We start from the raw sequence: 21,403 nt of genomic DNA on the forward strand, positions 1-21,403 counted from the left end.
CATATTTGGGTAAAAGAAAGGAAGATCATTCATGTAGTTGGATCGTAACCATTCTGATGGTTATTTCGTTTAACCCTTGCCTGGGCTTGTGAAAGCTTAACAAAAATCAAATTCTGTAACCTCTATGCAAGAGAAGGGAATTGAGAAATCATTCATAAGAAGAAACATTTCTCTGAAAGCAACTCAACAAGAATAAGTGAGTTTTGAGAAGTCTGATGACTAGGTGTCTCAAAATAATTTGTAATTACTTCTGAACATCAATTTAAAGATTCTAAGTTTCCACACAAGATGTTTAAAACTGAACTTTGAATCATCCTTCAGATTTGTACCTAAGCTGTAATGGTTTGGGTGATCCACACACATACATATATACATTTGCACATACTTACGGGTTAAATTTGGAATTAAAAAAGATTTAATGTTATTAATAAAAATTGTTTTGAAGATACCATTGCCATGATAAAATGAATCAGTGCACAAATAAAAATTCCAGAGTTCAGCACCATTGAAATATCGTACAATGAAAAAACCATGAAAGGCTGACGTCCAATAACAAACAGCTACAAAAGGAGACGTCACAGCAGAGAGCAAGCAGCAGTCTGAAAGCAGAGTGGATTGAAATAAAAAGGCAAATGCTGGAAATCCAAAACAAAAACAAAAAAAATCAGAAAATGCTGGAAATACTTAGCAGATCAGGCAACGCCTGAAGGAAGAGAAACAGAGCTGTTGTATTACATTAGAGACCCTTCAGAATTGGTCTGGTAAGTGATCAGATGTCTTGCCAATAAACATTTCTAGTAATCATTCTGATAAAGTACTGAAGGACAAAATCAGATACTGCACTAGGCCAAATTCTGAAAGGTAGAATTTCAAAAAGATTATGACTGCAAATTTTTTCATTACACACAGTAGTTGCGTGCTTATTTAACAAACATTCTAAAACAGTAAAACCCTAGTATGCAGCACCTATGGATTGGTAATTGCTGAATAAGTGTACTTTCCCATTGCTTGAGACTCACTTTTACAATGCCTAATACATCTGCATTAAGAATAAACAATTTAAAAAGACAATAGACAAAAATACTATACATACACTGAACAAACTTCATTCACTGGCATGAATATATAAACCTCAAAGCATTTTACTTTATTTTCAGTCACAATCTCAGAAAACATTTAACGATCACTATATCTACAGGTTTCTCGCCCTCCATGGAGCAGCCCTAAAAATGAACAATAACAATAACATAACATGACCTGGCAACTCTTTCTAAATTGTGATAACAAGACATTTTAAGAGACTCACCCCAATGGCGAGCAGTGACCAACTCTTCATCCTGTGCAACACCATTTTTATTCAAACAACTTTATTCAATGGCTGCTACAAGCAAAGCATAGCCCAATTTTAAACTTGTGTATTTTTTAAAACCTATTATTTTATTCTCATTTATTTTATTGTTTTTTTAATTTTCCTTGATTTTTTTTTGCTAGTTGCTGGAGGCTGCTGGAGTATTACTGTACATTTATCTGCATTGGATTAATTAGTTCTTTCCGCAAAATCTACAGGATTGGACATTTTGGTCCCTGCATTTTGGAGCTGGCCACCAACCCATGGCATTGTAGCATTGCCTGAAACCCAGCGTTTCAGAAACTCCCTCCCCTTCTCCTCTCCCCCCCCCCCCCCCGGAAACTGCTCCCCTGGATGCAATGGCAGTAGCAGATATAACGGTTGTTATAATTAATATCCTACAATATATTAATACATGTGTATGCAAGTTTCTTATTAATAACGCCTCCCTGCACCTTATCACTTGTACTGAAGGTTGTAATTATACACTGCTTTGCTTGGTTAAGTGGGTTTTAATTTTGATATTTTTTAAATAATCTTAAATTCAATGAATTATATATTTCATTATATGTAACTAAACTTACAATAAATATCACTATAATTTACCAAAGGCCCTCGTTTTTTATTGTTCCCAGACTGTTTAATAATTTAAATATAATTGCGAAAAGCTCGTTTGCTGGGGGAGCAGTTTCCTGGGGAAGGGAGGTAGTTTCTGCAATGCTGGTGTTTCAGGCAGTGCGATGGGTCGGAGTTGGCCAGCAGACCGTGAGTGGGGCGGTGGGTCAAAATGTCCTAGGTCCCAAAACAACTGTCTGTCTAGTCATCCACCTCAACTTGACAACTACTACGCAGAGCACAGATGTGGGTCAAGTAATTTTAGTTTTGCTCTGTCACAGCATGTTAAATTTTAACTGTAAAGCACCAATGGTCCCCTTACACATCGTGGCCACAGCACCAATTTGTACTTACAGAAGGAAAATGCACAACAGAAATGCAAGTTTTGTATACAAGTTTATGAAGTGAAAATTCAAGAATCATGATCCCATGTGCAACTGTGCTCAAGTATCCCAATTTATTTTTAGGAAGCCATTAAAAAAACTCAACCTTTCCTTCACCAAATTACTTTCCATGGGAGGAATACAAATTTAAGCATTGGGTTTTCACCTTATGAGCAAATTAGTTCAAAGACAGGGTTGTCCAATAGGTCATGAGACTAATACTGTATATCACTACAATACAGCAGGAAGTAGTGGTTTGAGAAGGTGCTGGTGATTAGGGAACTGGGAAAACTGGCTGCCAAGATGAGAGCAAAACAACAAAAAAAATCAAGGGCTACAAACAGTGAAATACAAGTCACACTGATTATATTTTACTGAGATAAAAGTTATATTGATGTTTTAGGAGGCTTAAAATAAGCAAATGGAAAAATCCCTGCCTTCCATCCAATAATTTAAAATAAACCTTGTTCCTTTTGGAAGACGGTCAACTTCAGTCCTTGTTTTAGCTACCTACAGTAGCTCATCTTAACATAACCCAGAAAAATATTGCAATGTCAAAACAAATGCAAAGGGCTTGGTTGTACAATTAAGTGTACACAGAAAACAAAATGTCACACTTCAGTGGTGGAAGTATAGTGAGAGAAGAACACAAATTACAAAGGCATATTTTGAATGTCCATTGCTTCCCTGTACAGTGAGGGATCATTGCAGAATACTGTCACTCCTCTGCATTGACCAACAAGTGTTCAAAAATTAAACTTTCAAAATATGCCTTCAACATTGTCAATTATATTCTTGCTAATTGGATTGAAATTGTTACAAATAAATAGAACATTAATTGCCAGTAGCAAATTTAAAAGTCTATTTATAATTTTATTCCCTATACCAAACAGGCAGCATCTTGGTTCTCAAACGTGGACAAATCTATCAGTAGCACATAAATCAGAGCATAGTCACAGGATTACCTAGGACTTTCGCTCACCCGTCTCTTTTTTTTTGCATATACATAATTATAGTATATTAGCTGAAACTATCTAACTAAACACAGGATTACATAAGGTTATTTTTATCTCAATTGCCCACAATCACACCATTCTTGCCATGATAGTGGCAGAGGCTGAAACATTAGGGGTATTTAAGAGACTCAAACAGGCTCATCAATGAAAGAAGAAGAGGGTTACAGGGTAGGGAGGGTTTAGGTACTTTCTTTTTAAGGAATATATGGATTGGCACAATATTGAAGCCCAAATGGCCTGTACTATTCTGTAGTGTTCTATACATTTATACACTTTTTAGAAACTAAATTACCCATCAATTATAATGCAGTGAAGAGAGCATGAAGCAAAAAATCAAACACCTTATATCAAATACCATTTCAGAATAACAAATATTGTTGAGAATAACTGACTCAATATCGGAGAAATAAGACAATGCAGCCGTTGGCCACTGTGAACAAAGTCATGCATATCCATTTTCAGTGAAAACTAAACCACGACTGGTTTTAGTCTCGAAATAGGTGAGAATACTGTGTTCTGAATTCAGAATGACCCAAGAAAAACAATACAAACACATGGTGCAAGAGAGATGCATGCAGAAGTTGATACTGTAATAGATTTACTTGGGACATTACACTGAACAGAAACTTTCATATGGGATCACCAATACTCAGAGAAATATTGGATGGCAAGATGTCAGTCTGGTATGACAATTCCTCATCAGTCACAATAGAAATAACAATGTATGAACATCCTTTAGTAATCCAGCAAGCTCAGAGAGTCTTTCAACTGATGCTCAAGCAGTAATCCATCAATTAAAGAAATCTATTAATATAAATAGCACTAGAAATTTGGAGTCGACCATTTTATGCTGCTACAACCACCCACATAAATAATCAAAAAAGTTCCAGCTTTAAGCTCTTGCCCATAACACTAATCGAATAGCAGACAATTCAATACCTGCAGGATGGGAAGGGAGAAATAAGCCATAGATTCATGGCTAGTTTTGGTACTATGCTCCCGCTGAATAGGTTCTCATGGTCAATAAAAATTGAGGAAAATACTAGTTGACCATGAGCATTTAAGTTTTCTGATTATTAAACATAGCTCAGTGGTCACAAAAGCAGATGCTTAATGTCTGAAATTTGATATACAGAAACACAGAGAAACAGTTGAAATTTCAGGTTAACGACCTTTCTTTGTAGGAGTTAAAAGTTGTTTGTGATGGTTCCAAAGTTCAGAAAAGGCTAGCATTTACTCGAAGTAAACTTCTCTGTCCACTTGCCTTTACAAAACTGCACAGATTGATTAAAAATTCATTTTTAACTTAACACTGGTTATTAAACATTATGACACTAATCTAAATGATAAACAGAATGAAAAGCACATGATTAAAATAATTTCCAGTTATATAGTATATATGCATGTAATCGTCAATACCATGTAAAAGTCGACCTTATAGCCATGTGCTACTCAAAAGAAAGACACAGTCAGATTAAGCTCTGTGTTTTATTGGGGGCTCAGGCCCGACTTTTATACCTCTCACGTTCCCCGCCTTTCCCCCTTTTTACTGACGCAATGACCACACAACAAAAGCAGGATTCCCTCGCATGGATAACCTCTTGCATGACAATCCCTTCTTCTCCGTGCACTGTCCGTATCTGTTGGCTGTGCAGCGGGACCAGCACCATTTTGGGGTCGCTGGCCCTCAAGCTGCCCTTGCTGTTCGTCCACTGGTTCGCTTGCTAGGGCCAGTGCCGCTGCAAGATCTGCTGGCTTTTAGGTCCACTCACCGCCCAGAGCCCCAGTTTGATCACTGCAGTAGAGGGCTGCCACATGATGACACCACCTCCCCCCCCCCCCCACCCCGAACCGAAAGTATTGTCCTTGGTGCCCGGAGGCAGAGTCTCTGCAGTTTTCGGTGGCCTGCCTCTTTTGATTGGTGATGGCGACTCGACTGGGCATGCTGGGTCCAGGTGTGCTGGCTTTAGTCTGTCCATGATGTAAGCCTCCATCTTGCCTTCGACCTCCAGCTCAAACGTGGCTTCATTGTTACATAAAACCCGGAACAGGCCTTCGTAAGGTCTCTGCAGCAGTAGATGATGCAGACCCCTGTGAATGAAAACATACTCGCAGTCCTATAGGTCCTTGGGTACGTTTCTCTTTGCATGTCTGGAAGGTGGAGTTGGGGCCAGGTGGCCAACTCTTTCCCTCAGCTTGAGGGGGAGAGCTGCCATGTCATCCTGCTGCCTGTCTGGAGACAGTACCAATTCCCCCAGGACCACCAGTGGAGCTCCATAGCTGAGCTCAGCTGAAGAGGTGTTGAGGTCCTCCTTGGGTGCCGTGCGGATACCCAACAGTGCACATGGTAGCTCGTCTACCCAGTCCTTGGAGTCTGGTCATGAGCGCAGTCTTGAGGTACTTGTGGAAGCGCTCCACCAGCCTATTTGACTGTGGGTGGTAGCTGTTGTGCGGTGCAGCTGGACCACAGGTTGGAGGCCCCTCTGTCTGACATGATGTGGGACGGTAACCCAAACCATGCCACCCAGGATGAGATGAAAGCCCTGGAGCACATGGATGCATGCCAGCAGGACTGCTTCTGGCCTCCTGGTGAAGCGGTCAACCATCATGAACAGGTAGTGGAAACCCTGGGATACTTGTAAGGGTCCTATGTCCACATGGACGAACCTTCGCTCTGTGGGCTCAAAGTGCTGAGGTGCGGTCTTGGTATGCCACCACATCTTGGCTGTTTGTCACTGCGTGCACGCCTTCACCTACCCGCTGACCTGTTTTTGCAATTCATGCCACATATATTTGCTGGGCACCACCAGACTGTGGTCTTGATGGATGGGTGAGCCCGCCCATGGTTGTAATCGAAAACCTGCTGTCTCCAAGCTGCCGGGATGATAGGTCTGACCTGGCTGGTGGCCACATCGCACAGGAGGGTGGTGTTACCTGTGCTGACTGGGATGTCCTGGAGCTGTAGTCCCGATATGACTGTCCTGTACTGGGGCATCTCCTTGTCACCTTGCTGCGCCTCCACCAGCACTATGAAATCCACTCCCCTTAATAGCGAGTGAATACTCTGTCTGGACAGTTTGTCGGCCGCCATGTTCTCCTTGCCAGAGATGTGCCTTATATCCGTGATGTATTCCGAGATGCAAGACAGGAGATGCCGTTGGCGGGCTGACCAGGGATTTTGGCAAGGCGAAGGTCAGGTGCTTGTGGTCTGTGAAGGCTGTAAAAGACCTGCCCTAATGTATCTGAATGGCAGATGGCCAAGTACAGCGCCAGTAACTCTCTGTCCAAAGCACTGTACTTCAATTCCGGAGGCCGCAGATATTTGCTGAAAAAAAGCCAGCGGCCGCCAACTCCCTTCGATTTGCTGCTGCAGAACTTCACCGATCGCTGTTCCTGAGGCATCCACCGTCAGGGCCTTTGGAGCATCTGCCCTGGGATGTGCCAGAAGAACAATGCCTGCCAGGGTTTCCTTGGCCTTCATGAAGGCCTCTGCTGAGTCTTCATCCCATGTGATGTCCTTTGCCTTGCCTGTCATCCAGGCAGCTGAGGGGATGAACCTGTGGTAGATGTTGATCCCCACAAACTCCTGTAGTCCCCTGGTTGTGCTGGGCCTAGGAAACTTCCAGATGGCCTCCACCTTTCTGGGTAGTTGTGTGGCTCCTTCCCTGGTTATCCTATGGCCCAGGAAGCCTCCAACCTGAACTGGCATTTGGATGGGTGATCATCAGTCCAAACTCGCTCAGCTGGGTGAAGAGGTTGCAGAGGTGCATTAAGTGTTCTTGTTGGTTCCTGCTCGCCACAAAGATGTCATCCGGGGAGATGAAAGTGCTGCCCAGGTCTCGGCCCACTGTGTCCATTAGTCGCTGGAGGGTCTGTGCAGTGTTCTTCAACCCGAATGGCATTCGCAGGAATTCAAACAGGCCAAATGGGGTGATGATGGCATACTTGGGGATATCATCAGGGTGTACCATGAGGTCCACTTTGGAAAAGATCTTTGCCCCACGCAGGTTAGTCGCAAAGTCCCGGATGTGTGGCACAGGGTAGCGATCTGGTGTTGTGGCCTCATTGAGCTGATGGAAGTCACCAACCCCCAGTGGTTTTGGGCACTATATGCAGGGGAGAAGCTCATGGGCTGTCTGACCACCATACAATGCTGAGCTCTTCCAATTTCTTGAATTCCTCCTTCACCAGCTGGAGCTTCTCCACCGGACAGAGGTGTCTTGCTCATGCGTGGAGCATTGGGCCCTGGGTGAGGATATGGTGCTGTACTCCATGCTGAGGCATCGCTGTGGTGAACTGGGGGTGAGCACTGCAGGAACTTGGCCAGGACCTTGGTGTATTCATCTGTGGATCACTGCATGGAGTCCAGGTGGAGTGCTGGAAGCTTGCGTCTTTGAGGGGGATAGTTTGAAAAGTTCTGGGTGGACCAGTCTCCGACCCTTGAGGTACAGTGAGCTCATCTTGTTGGCTAGCTATCGTGGCCATTAGTGACAGCTGGCCCTGGCGTTTCCCCGGAACGTGCAAAGCGGCCTGCACCAACGGGCTCCGGAACCCCATCTCTGGTGGTAGAAGCACACTGGTCGTTGGGGATCCTTTCCTCTGTGGGGCTGCTGTCTTCGGTAGGTCTGCATGGGTCTGGCTGCAGGATTTAGCAACGAGTCCCACGGATGCTGTGCACTCTCTTTTCTGTTTACACAGAATGTCTGCTCATTCTGCAACTTTTCAGGGGTCGCTGAAGTTGGCATCTGCCAGGAGCAATTGGACATCCTCAGGCAGTTTCTCCAAGAATGCCAGCTCGAACATGATGAAGGGCTCATGTTTGCCCAGGAGGGCAGCATCTCACTCATGAGAGCCGACAGGGGCCTGTCCCCTAGTCTGTCCAGGTGGAGCAGGCGTGCCCCTTCTAACTTCGTGAGAACCCGAAGGAACCAATTAGCAAGTCCTCGAAGGCCGTGTATGCGCCTTCCGATGGGGGCTCCTGGATGAAGTTGGCCACCCGGCTCACCATGTCCTGGTCCAGGGCACTCACCACATGATAGTACCTGGTATACTCTGCTGTGATCTGCTGGATCTGAAACTGTGCCTCCGCCTGATCAAACCACACTCGTGGCTGATTCGTCCAGAAGGTTGGCAGCTTGAGATCGACTGCAGCCGACTCTCTCATCGTTGGGTTTAGGTGCTGTCTAAACTATCAGGGTCACCATTTGTAGCCACATGCTACTCGAAAGATGCGTGCGCACATACAACTGCAGTCAGGTTAAGCTCTGTTTCATTGGGGCTCACGTCCGACTTTTATACCTCTCGCATTCCTGCTGTTTCCCCCTTTTTACTAACGCAACGACAGCATACCTAAAGCAGGTTTCCCACGCACAGGTACCCTCTTGCATGACAATCCCTTCTTCCCCACGCGCTGTCCCTGTCTGTTGGCTGTGCAGTGGGTCCAGCGCCATTTTGGGGTCACTAGCCTTTAAGCTGCCCTTGTTCGTCCGCTGGTTCGCTTGCTTGGGCCAGTGCTGCTGCACAGTCTGCTGGCTTTTATGTGCCCTCGCCACCCAGAGCATCGGTTTCATCCAAAAATCTGGTATTTTCCATATATCACGTTTAAAAGTTAATTCCCCCATTTTTGGCTCCAGAGCTCGCGACACTCCAACCACAGACTCTTTCCTTCCGCCCCCCCGACCAAAGGTCCTGACTGCCTTCCCATCTGATCTTCAGACACCCTGAATGCAGACTTACTACCCAGTCCCAACTATCCGCCCATTCAAGCTCCTGGCACCACAACAACACAGGTATTGTTGCATGGCCAAAAGTAGTATGTGTATAATAGTCCATCCCCTACATTTGGTCCACAAAATTTTGCCTATTACACGCGTACATAATGTAATAGATTATAAATGTTGCAGATCTCCTGATTGGATTGAGTCATTCCAAAAGAATGTTGGTATTTATAATACTTTTCTTGCCAATACTACAACTAACTGAAACGCCCTCAAGCTTCTCCCCCCCCCCCCCCCCCATGTCAATCTATGTGAACCAATATCCCATAGACCCCAATACAAACTGAAATACTATGCTCATACCCCACACTCTTATAAATACCAACCCTTCCAGGAATTCTCCTCGCTCTCTTCATTCTATAAATAATCACTGGATCCTTTCCCATCATTACATCTATTGGGAACTCTACCTTATAAATAATATCTATAATAACTCTCTCAGAGAATACCTATAAATGGAAACATTTATCCCAAAATTCCTAAATATTGATACATTCCCAGGAGCCCCATCCAAACAAAGGCAAGTGTCTGAACACCTGAATCCACTTAAAAAACTGACAAATAGAAACAATGTTGCATTACTGTACATCAGAAATAGTGTTCAAGCAAGCTAACAAAGTATTGAAAAAGGAAAAAGATACTTTGTTCAAACATACAGAAAGTTGATGGATTCTCAGATCCCATTCCAAAATTGAGATGAATTATAGATTTAAAAATTATTAAGCATTTGAATATAAAGACAGAAAAATAGACTATCAGGTCTTGGAATTTGGAGTCAGAGTCATACAGCGTGGAAACAGGCCCTTTAGCCCAACTTATGACAACCAAAATGTCCTACCCACACTAGTTCCACCTCCTTGAGTTTGGTCTACAACCTTCTCAGCCTATCTATTCCACGTATCCATTCAATTTTTTCTTAAACGTTGCAATAGTACTTGTCTCAACCACCTCAGCCAATACACCCACACCATCTGTGTTTAAAAGTTAACCCTCAGTTTCCTGATAAATCTCTCCCCCTCTCTTGAAACCCATGTTCTCTGGTCAAAAGACTCTGCGTTTACCCGATCTACTCCACTCAATTTTATACACCTCTAAGATCACCTCTCATCCTCCCCTGCTCAAATGAATAATGTCCCTTTAGTTCAGGCCCCAGAGTCCTTGCAAATCTTCTCTATACCCTGCTCAGCTTGACATCTTTCCTGTGGCATGATGACCAAAACTGAACATAATGCTCCAAATGGAGCTGCTTAAGCATGATCTTCAAACTCTGTACTCAATTCTCCGACTGAAGGCCAATATGCCAAAAGCCTTTCTCACAACGCTATCAACCTTTAACACCACTTTAAAGGTGCAATGTTCCGTACTCCACAACTCCTCTGTTCCACAATACTCTCCAGTTCCCCACTCTTCACTGTGTTGGTCCTATCCATATCAGACTTCCCAAAATGCAACATCTCAATTCTTTGTATGACTGCGTATCTTAGTAAGTGAATACCAGCAACGATTGCTCTGTCCACCCGGTCACGACTCTGCTGCAACTTTTGGCAAGACTTCATCATCTACCTTACCAAGCACTTTAGCATCATACGCATACTTGTGAATTATGCCATTTAGGTTTTCATCTAAATCATTGATAAAGGTGATAAAAGGCAATGGATACAGCACACAATTCATCACAAGCCTCCAAAAAAAATCAATGAAGCCAATTTTTCATCCAATTTGCTATCTCTCCTTGGATCCCATCCGATCTAACCTTCCACAGCAGCCAACTGTGCAGAACCTTATCAACTGCCTTGATGAAATCCGTAAATACATCTACAGCTCTGCCCTCAATCTTTAAGGTCAGATCTACAAAAAATTGAATCAGATTACAATCTTCCACTGACCTAATCACCCCATTGTCCATCAAAGTGTACGTATACCTTCTCCCTAAGTACACACTCTTAATAACTTACCAATCACAGATATTAAGCTCACTGGCCTAAAATTTACGACCAGATTCTTGTTCAAACATGTTTTGCACCCAAAAAAAAGCAAGTTAGTAATAGCTTTTCCCTGAAAAAAGGCACTGCACTATGTTTTAACTTTCTGTTTATTTATTCACTCATGGCATCATTGTTCTTGCTTTTAACAAGATTTCTCCAACACTCTATTGATCCCCATTTGAAATTATTTCCCAATGCTGTTCTATTCTTGTCATAAACCATCCCCAATCAACCATTCTAAATTCCATACATTTTAATACTCATCTAATACTGTATCATATCTTTAACATAAATATTACATTGTGAGTATTATGACTTAGAAGTTCAACAACACCTTTAACCTTAACCAGTTCTAACATTTTCCTTTTTACCACATCCAGCAGTTCCTGTCCCGTTGCTGAGTTTCATCATGGGACGTAGCTGAAATACTAGAGAACTGGCCATGTGAAAGACCCCAGAATAGATACTCGCTTGAAATAAGTCACCACGTGACTCAGAGTAACAGCTGGTTTCTTTAATCAAAGATTTTCTTTCCAGAAAACTGCTTTAAATCAGTTGCATTCTAGAGAGTGACCTCAACTGCTTTGGAATTTAAATTACAAAAGAAAAACTGGTTGTACATGGAAATCAACTCCATTTATCTGGAGCTAACAAAAAAATTCATTTCCATTTAAAACCAATCATCTTTGAAATTCTTTATTTTTATTATACTGAATTAAGAAGGTATAACAAAACACAACCATTACTACCAAGATTAGAAATCACCCTCAAACACGAGACTAATAAATGCACAGGAATTGATAACATTGCCATTGATGCCCAGATGAAAATGTAAATGCAGCGTTTGCTTATAAATAGTCACAGAAGCAGCAAAACTCAACTGATTCATAATTCATGCAATTTCAATGTGTCAATTTTCAAATAAGCCCAATGCATTAACTTTCAATACAGAATAAATATACTTTCAGCGACTTAATCAAGAACTTGGTAATATTTCCTTGATTTTTTTTCTTTATATAACTTTTAGATACAATTATAGATGCTCAAGAGAATCATGCTTTCGGTTTGACCAGTTTACTGCCAAGAGTAGTCAATGCTCATATTAAAGATTCCACTAAGCTTTTGATCAAAATTCTTCACTGTACTAATGTTAATATGCAACAGGGAAGAGTTCAAAAGAAAAAAAATACAATAATCTTTACTTAATTCTCCCTACTGAAAAATCACTGTTGAGGCATCCATCACATTTCCAGCCTCTGCTCCATTCTCTCTGCTGCCATCACTATGGAGAAGCACATCACGCAATTCTATCAACCCTCTTGTTAGCCATCTAAGAATTCAATACTATCCTGTTTTTTGTCAAATAGCCTGGTCACTAGATAGGCTTCTTTCTTATAGAGGCACATTAAAATGTTCTAATCCTCTGATGTCATGTTTATAGTCATGACCAGTACAAGAAACATGGAAAACAATAGCTAGAACCCAAGTAAAGCATGAAAGTTTGCAGACACTGTAACTGAAGTAAAAACACAATGCTGGAGAAACTCAGCAAGTCAAACTGTACTTTATACAGCAAAGATACATAACCAACGTTTTGGGCTTGAGCCCTTCAAGGGATGGAAAAATTAAAAGTTGGCTGTAATTACTCAAGCACTCATTAGTATGGTGGTGTCCAAAAAAAATGGAGAAGGTGGAAAAAATTTATCTTCATATCCTTTTATTAAAATATCAAAGGAAGAATATAAACCATACAATGCACAGATATGTGGTATATTAAGCAGGTAACTTTCCCATTCTTATCAGTAACTTTTCAGATTCAGAAATCACTTAATTTCCATTGGAAATCTCTGCCCAGTGAAATATGCAAATTAGTCAAGCATTAATTTCCAACTTTTGATATGGAGAAATACATCAATTCTATACAATCCATCATTTCAAGCCATCAAATGGCAGATGAATCATTTTCTATTGCATTAAGAGAATGCTCCACAAGTTTAAAAAGAACAATTGGCTGATTTTTATACTACAATCAACAACCAATAAGTTTTAAAAACTTTAAAAACTAAATAAAACAAGAGAGAGATCAAAGAATGGCAGCTGCAGTATGTGGAAGTTGTTGGAGACAAGTTTGTTGCCATCATCCCAGGGAATTTCAGCTCAGAACTGTGAGAATAAGAGCTGTAGACCACAAAAGAAAATTAACCAGATACATTTCTGAGAAGCAGACACATTTTCTCTATTAAGAAGAACTTCAGATGTGGTCAATGTTCAGGGAGAGGAAGTCCCAATCAGGTGGATGTTGCTCCACAAGGTCTAGCAATGAAGGTGCCTCATTTTTGTTATTGGAATAAAGTTCTTATAGCCTGCGTAATAGAGAGCAAGGAATGAGGAGCAAACTAGCCAAGCCACCAGATTGGAGGACTCCCTTGATGGCTGGGAGAATTGACAAGGAATAGGGGGTTTAGGGATGGAGAAGGAAAGTTAGAATCTGAAGAAATGTGTCAGAGGGACAGCAAAATCAGGGGAACCAATATTGTTCTCTTTAATTATAAACTTGAACACACGGGCTGTGATTCATATGTGGTATCAGGTTTAGGAAATTTTCTCTGGATTGGATAGGAAATTGGGAGCAGAAGCTTGAACCAGCAATGGTTTGTCCAGCATGCAAGCAGTTAAATTAACAAAATTACTATCTGAACTAAATAGCAAATCATAGTCAAAAGAGAAGAATTAAACATAAAATGCAAAAATTTCATTATTGTTACGTAATACTACATTTTGAATGTAAAAAACATGAAATTCTTTAACTTTTTTCTAACGTAAGGTGCCCTGACACCCCCTTGTAAAGCCGCATAATCTCCCCCCCATGCAGCTAAGGACATACTCACCTGAATGCGCCGAGAGCGCCTCAGAGGCGCCGATGCCAACCCTCCTCGTGGAGGGATAATCGGTGGAGCGCTGGGCTCTGCCGAGGCACCTGAATGTGTAGCCGCTGTAAGCTGGTTCTTAGGGGTGGGCTGATGACTCCATCAGCCTGTGACCCAACTCCCCGCTGATAACACTGCAAGTTAACCAGCTGTCGTTGTCAGGAGATCTAAAGTCACTTTTAATTGACTCACCGAGCATGGGAATGGTTTAATCTAGTGACAGTTACTGGACTTTTGTGATTGTTTTGTTGCAGTGGAGACATCTTAAGTGCCACACAGAAGGCATTACATTAATTTTCAGGACTTTGACGGCAATTCTAAAAAGCAACATCAATTTACAAACTTAATATATTGTAAATTTTCAAACTTATCATCCGGTCATTAAATGTCAGGTAGTGGGGCAGGGGGACTACCTGACAGGCACCCCCCCGCCCACCCCGCAGGGGATGGGTGGCCATCTTCCCTACCCATAATCCCCCCCTCCTTGCAGCTGGAACTGTTGTGGTGGGTGAAGCTGCAGTACCAGTCCAGAGGGCGCTATGAGGTACCTCTAGTTGAATAGGCCACATCAGGTGGACCAGGTAATGCTGCAAGCAGCCTTATAAGGCTGCCACTTGAAAGGTGAATTAGCAGTTTAAAATCCGCTCCTGCCGCCGGCTTCAGGGTGGAGAGTCCACCTTGGTCATCACTTTGGCCATCGCCTCACAGCACCTGGTGTTCCTAGGCAGATTCCCCTCCAAGTACTGACCAGTCCTGTGCCTACTTAGCTTCCGATATCAGACAACCCCAGGTGTATTCAGGCTATTAGATACATACGGTTTAGAAAGTGATTTTTATAAGAAAGAAATTTTGATTTGCAAGACTTTGCACCAGTATTAGAGAGAAAGTAGATCTGTTCAGATAGATTAGGTTCACTGGAGTCTGGCTAGGGCCTGTATCCTGACAAATCAAACAACTTAGGCTGTACACATTGCTTTAAAATAAATACTGGAGGTGGGACTGGAAAAAGGACCAAAAAGGAAAGACTTGGAAAGTTGAACATTAAAGGTTCTTTATCCAAATGAATTAACATATCTAATAACAATTACAGTGATATTGGATCCATGGTGAAAAAGAATAAAAAATATGCAGACAAGAGACTGTAAATGATGGAATCTGGAGCAAACAAAAACAAACTGCAAGAGAAACTCAGCAGATCAGGCACCATCACTGGTGGGAAAGGAATGGTGCTATCTTACCTGCTGAGCTCATCTAGCAGCTTTTGATTTGCTAAAACTGATTATTCCAGGGTAGCTAACATTTCAGGGAAAAAAAGAGATAGGCATTATCAAAGAGTATCTTGTCTCATGATTATGAAGTACAAGAAACATCTGTAAACAATTTTCCACTGATCAAAAATGAACAATTTCCTTTATATCTCTTTGTATGTACTTCCGATAGTTCTAGTTTAATTGAATATCTTCTACATTCAACTTGACCAGTTGATAATGAATACCACACAAAAAATTATTTGGCTTCCTTAAAAATATTTGATGACTTCCGATAGGCTGCAGCATGGCATAGCAGCAGCAGTCAAATGCTCTTGTGTAGCGGGCCAAGTGACTGCACTGTTAGATGGACCGAATCGCCAACCCAGTCAGTTGGTACAAGAGGGCATGGCGCCCCCCCCCCCCCTTCTTTGGAGAAACCCACGTTTGGCGACACACTTTGCCGGGAAGATGTCACCACTTACTGGTTGCATGCCGCTGGGCAGGCAATGACTGCAATGTGCTGACATCACTCCCTTAGACTAGCACACCTCAGATAGGAAGTGGGTCGTCCCCTAAAAGCAGAGCGAGATTCAAATAAAGTCGGTACAGGTTCACCCTTGTGTTGTGTGGAAGTTAGTAGCTGCTATACTTACATACTTTTTTTTACTACTTCCACCTATTTGTTTCTTTATTTCACAACCAAAGTGTTTCATATTTTACACTTTTCCTCTCTTTTATTTATACTTTGAAATGGCCACAAGAAGTGGTAAATCAGGGAAGAAGTGCCAACTAATCTGATTTTGGAGGCTATTTCTGAGCTACTGCATCAGCTCAGAAAGTCAAGATCCAACAAGTTTAAAGTTATCTTCAATCAGATTGATGTTAAACTTGACCAAGTCCAGAATTTAACCAAGGAACACTATGAACATTTATCAACTTTTGAGATAGTTTTAAACAACTTGAGTGAGTGTGCTCCAAATCAAGTTTCAGAAATTCTAAGCTAATGGTCAAAGTCATTGACCTCGAAGGCAGGAGCAGATGACAAAATCTATGCATGGTTTTTGGGAAGGAGCTGCTCCTATCTCAGCCAGAGATAGGTAGAGGTCCAGGGGAGAGACATTCTTCAGCTAAGTTGTTATCAAATAAAGGATCTTTTAATTTGTGAAGCTTGTCAAAGAGAGAAACTTGAATATCGCACCCAGCAGATCAGGATCATAGAAGATTACTGTCCCCAAGTTTTGAATCAGCACGCTGAATATCAGAGTTGTACAAGCATGGTTCCAAAACTTCCTTGTTGTATCCAGAGTGTCTCCGCATTTTACTTCCCAGTGGTCACAAGAAGTGGCTGCCTCGGATGAAGAGGTTCAGAATTACCTACATGGTCTCCCTACTACATTGCACCCATTGTGAATTTCTACTCAATGACTGAAGCCGATTGACTATTCCAACAGGAATATTTGTTTGGGTGAGAAATTATTATTTTGAAGAACGTTGCTGGCACCTTTAGCAGCTATCTGGCTTTTGGGTTGGAGTGACGGGGGTTGTTTTCTCAAGGTTGTTACAAGGCTAACATCTGGAGTTTGGATATTATTTGTGCTAATCAACTTACATTATTAATTTTAAAATATGGATAAGTTTATTAATTTTCTTAATTGGAATGCAAAAAGCTTGAACCATCCAGTTAAGAGAAAGTGTTTTTATATATATTAAACAACTTAAAGTCACAATTGTATTTTTATAAGAAACACACATTCATAGCTGTGATAACTCTTGCCTCATGAAACAGAAGAGGGGGGCAGCATTTTCATGCTTCCTTTCAGGCTAAAGCCAGAGGGGGAATTTCAATTCTTATGAATCAAAATATTCCCTTTGTTCATCATCATATTGTATCAGATACAAATGGTCAATTCATTATTGTTTTAGGGAAATTGCATAATAAAACAGTAGTTTTTGCTAATATTTATGCCTCTAATATAAATGTGGGGTTTAATTTTTTAAACTTTTTTTCTTCTCTGTCGGACTTGTACTCTGGTGCTTGGTTGGAATTTTAATTGTTGGTTAGATCCTGTCTGCCTAATTATTTTTTTTTTTAAAAATCAAATTATAGTATTTCCAATGTTATAGTGCTTTCTTTATCAAATAGGAGAGTATTCTTTCTTTTTACACGTTCATCGCACTCTCTCTCAAATTGATAATTTTCTTATTGATAACTAACCAATCCCACTGACTCATTCTTGTAATTATCAGAGTACAGTAATATCAGATCATGCCCCTGTTGATTTATCTATGACCCTTCCTAGTCTCCCTTAAACAAAAACACACTGGCGATTGAATTCAACTTAACTATCCACACTGGCGATTGAATTCAACTTTATTATCAGATAAGAACTGTCAAATTCTTGGAGGAGCAGATTAACTTTTTTCTTCAAGACAAATACTTCGTTAGAAACTTTCAGTTTGATTGTTTGGGATGCTATGAAAAGTTTTCTCAGGGGGAAAATTATTACTTAAACCATGAATATAAAAAGGAAGGCCAATAAAGTTACTTAATCAAATTAAACAAATAGATCTCCTTTTAACTTATTTTTCAAAATTTATCATTCAATCAGATAAGTCAGTTTTATTATTCATGATGACAAATCTGATAGGCTTTTAACTAATCAGTTGAGAGGTTTTGAAGCCAAGCAGCAAATTACAAAGATTCAAATGGATGATGGTAACATTATACAGATCATGCTGAGATAAATGATACATTCAGAATATTTTATTCCCAACTTTATACTTCTAAATTCACAGATAGAAGTTTTATGAAAAATTTTCTGGATTGCTTAAATATTGTCACACTTCAAATTTCACATTTCAAATCAAGCCTCGACATCTCCTTTCTCTGGTCAACCAAACCTGATTAGATGAGCAAGAGGAAATAGCTGCTGCTGTTTCTTCACTGTAGTCTGTATTTCTTGTGGAGTCTTTTTTTAAAATAATTTTTAATTTGCATTCACCTCAATTAGGTTCTGTTATGATTGGTTTAATGTAATCTCCCAGCATATTTATACAAAGCATGTATAGCTTTCATAGTAAAGGTAAAGATTCAACAGAGTGCTCCTCCTACAGGTCAATTTCTTTATTAAATGTTGATGTTAAAATTTGGCTATATTTTGGCCTGTAGTTTGGAGAATATTTTACCATCAATCATTTCTGAAGATCAAGACTGGTTTTATTAAAAACCACTACTCTTATTTTAATATACATCGCTTATTGGATATTTTGTACTTACCTTCCAGTACAGTTCCTGATTGTGTTCATTAGAAGCAGAGCAAGTGTTTGATTGGGTGGAGTGGAGGTATTTATTTTCGATCTTAGAAAAATTTAATTTTGGACCATGTTTTATTTCATGGATTAAGTTAGTGTATGCATGCCGCACAGCTTCAATTCTTACTAACTTTCAATAGTCACAGCATTTCAATCTCCAACAGGGAACTCATCAAGGGCATCCTTCAAGTCCCTTATTTTTTGATTTAGCCAAAGAGCCATTAGCGATTGCATTACGAGAGTGTGGGGATATTTCAAGGGTTTGTAGGAAGGGAATTGAGCATAAAGTTTCCCTTTATGCAGATGATCTCCTGCTTTTCATATCAAGTCCTGACATCTCCTTCCCTTCTATGCTGTCATTACTTTCTCAGTTTAATCATTTTACAGGATATGGATAAAAGTGAACTTCTCCCTTTGAATGCACCTGCTTCATCATACCATTAGTCTTACTTTTAAAACTGTGAGAAATCCATTTACTTGGTATTACAGTTACAAAGAATCATCTTTTGAAAGAAAATTTCCTTGCTTTATTAAGGCATGTGAAACAGTCCGTAGCGCAATGTCGCCCCTATTTTTATCTATGTTGGTCGTATTAATTCTATCAAAATGAATATCTTACCTAAATTTTAATATCTTTTTCGATCTATACCAATTTTCATTCCAAATCTTTTGTGATTCGCTCGATTCGACTATACCTTCAAAAGGAATAGAGGTATGGTGCTACCCAATTTCAGATTTTATTATCGGGTGGTCAATATACTTAACCTCGTGTTTTGGTTACATTTTCATAACCGAGTGGACCGTCCAGTATGGATAGCAATGGAGCCAAATTCTGGTAAAAACTTTTCCATCTCAGCACTTCTTGGATCTTCACATCCTTTTTCTTTAAATAAAGAAATTAACAATTCGGTTGTCAGGCAGACTTTTAGAGAGTCTGGGTGCAGTTCAGAAAACACATCATGGTTTTTCTCTTTCGAGTCCTATTCTATCCAATCTTTTTTCCCCAACCTTCTTTACTTGATTTTTCTTTTCATGATTAGCACAGATTGGCTTCTGAGTTTTTTTTTTAAATTGACAACAGTTTTGTGTAATTTGAGCAGCTTTCTGAAAAGTTCAATTTACCAAATACTCTTTTTCTGCCCCCAGATACAGTATTTGCGTATCAGTCATTTTCTTCAATCACAGATACCTGATTTCCCTGGGGCCCCTGATGAGAATATTGTTGATGTATTTTTTAGTTTACAAATTTCTCACAAAAGTTTAATATCCATTATTTATGATCAGTTGGTAGGTTTGAGACACACCCCTTTAGTTAAAATTTAAAATGTCTGGGAACAGGATTTAAGCCTTTCAATATCGGACGAGGTTTGGGATTCAATTTTTAACCTGGTTAATACCACTTCTTTATGTGCACGTCATTGTTTGTTACAATTTTAAGTTGTACATAGGGCCCATATCTCTAAAGTTAAATGATCTCACATCTATACAGATGTAAATCTTTGCTGTGATAAATGTAAGAGAGGAGAGGCTTCTTTAATTCATATGTTCCAGGTGTTTCCTAGCCTTGAAAAATAATGAAGGGATGTGTTTCATACTTTATCATTAATCCTTTAAATCTGGAGCCTAATCCTTTGGCTGCTCTTTTTGGTACAAATGGAGAGGATAATATTCTTTGGTTTTTTTTGCCTCTCTTTGGCCAGACATAGGATAATGCTTAGATGGAAGGATGCTGCCATGCCTACCCATGCTCTGTCGTTAAGGAACATTAGGTCCTGCTTAAATTTAGAAAAGATTCGTTGTTCAATTCGTAACTCAGATTCAAGGTTTCAAATGTTGTGGGGACCATTCCTGAACTATTTCCACAATCTCTGTGCACAATAGAAATCATGAACTTCAGTACTTTGCCGTTTCACTCCAGGAACGAAGTACATTTTTCTTTTTCAGCCATACAATGATGGTAAATGGATGGGGTTTAGAGACACTATTATCCATGATAAAATTATTAGATGTATTTCTGTATTATAGATGTGCTCTATGTGCTTTTATATTTTGCTGAACTATGCAATCTAACATTTATTGTGCATCCCATAAATGTGTGTACAATCAATAAAAATGTTATAAAAAATGTTTGGTAGAATTTGCATGAACTCAAATGTCCATGTCAGATTGTCCATAACCTGGGAATCCCTGTATTATCAGTTTGAGTGAAGATGTGGAGTAACATGGAACAGGAAATACCAGTGATTGTGACCTTTAAAACCCCTGAGTTGATTTATTGTTGAACAAATGATCAATAAGTACCTGGGCTAACATAAAATGTAGTGCTGGCACCTCAAAATTTCCGTGCCCAGGTTCAATCCTGACCTTCAATGCTGTCTGCAGAATTTGCAATGACTTCCTGTGACCACAGAGCGAACAAGGTAGCCCTACCTACTGCCAAAACCAAGTTGTCCAAGGCCATCAGGGAAGCAAAGTGTGTGCGTGCCCAGCGCATTCACAACCACTTCCTGGACAGCAAGGACATGCCTTGCATGTGGAAGGGCATCCAAGACTTCACCAACCTCAAGACCACACCATCTACCTGTGCTGGGGATGTCTCCCTCCCAAATTAACTGAACAACTATGCACATTTTAAGGCATAAAACGATGTTGCGGCAAAGAAGACTACCCCTCCTCCAAATGATCAGATGCTGTGACTTACAGTGGCCAACGTGAGGAATGTGCTAGGTAAGGACAACCTGCAGAAAGCTGCTGGATGGGATAACATCCCTGGCAGAGTGCAAAGGGGAT

At 40.5% G+C, this 21,403-nt stretch overlaps 1 protein-coding gene across 1 annotated transcript in view; it reads right to left on the bottom strand.

The window, feature by feature from the left end:
- Nucleotides 1-21,403, bottom strand: part of alkbh5 (alkB homolog 5, RNA demethylase) — a 52,116-nt gene that overhangs the window by 21,711 nt on the left and 9,002 nt on the right. The gene's annotated exons all lie outside the window — the stretch shown is intronic.

The sequence above is a fragment of the Narcine bancroftii genome, chromosome 12 (genome assembly GCF_036971445.1).
Source record: "Narcine bancroftii isolate sNarBan1 chromosome 12, sNarBan1.hap1, whole genome shotgun sequence".
Classification (NCBI taxonomy): domain Eukaryota; kingdom Metazoa; phylum Chordata; class Chondrichthyes; order Torpediniformes; family Narcinidae; genus Narcine; species Narcine bancroftii.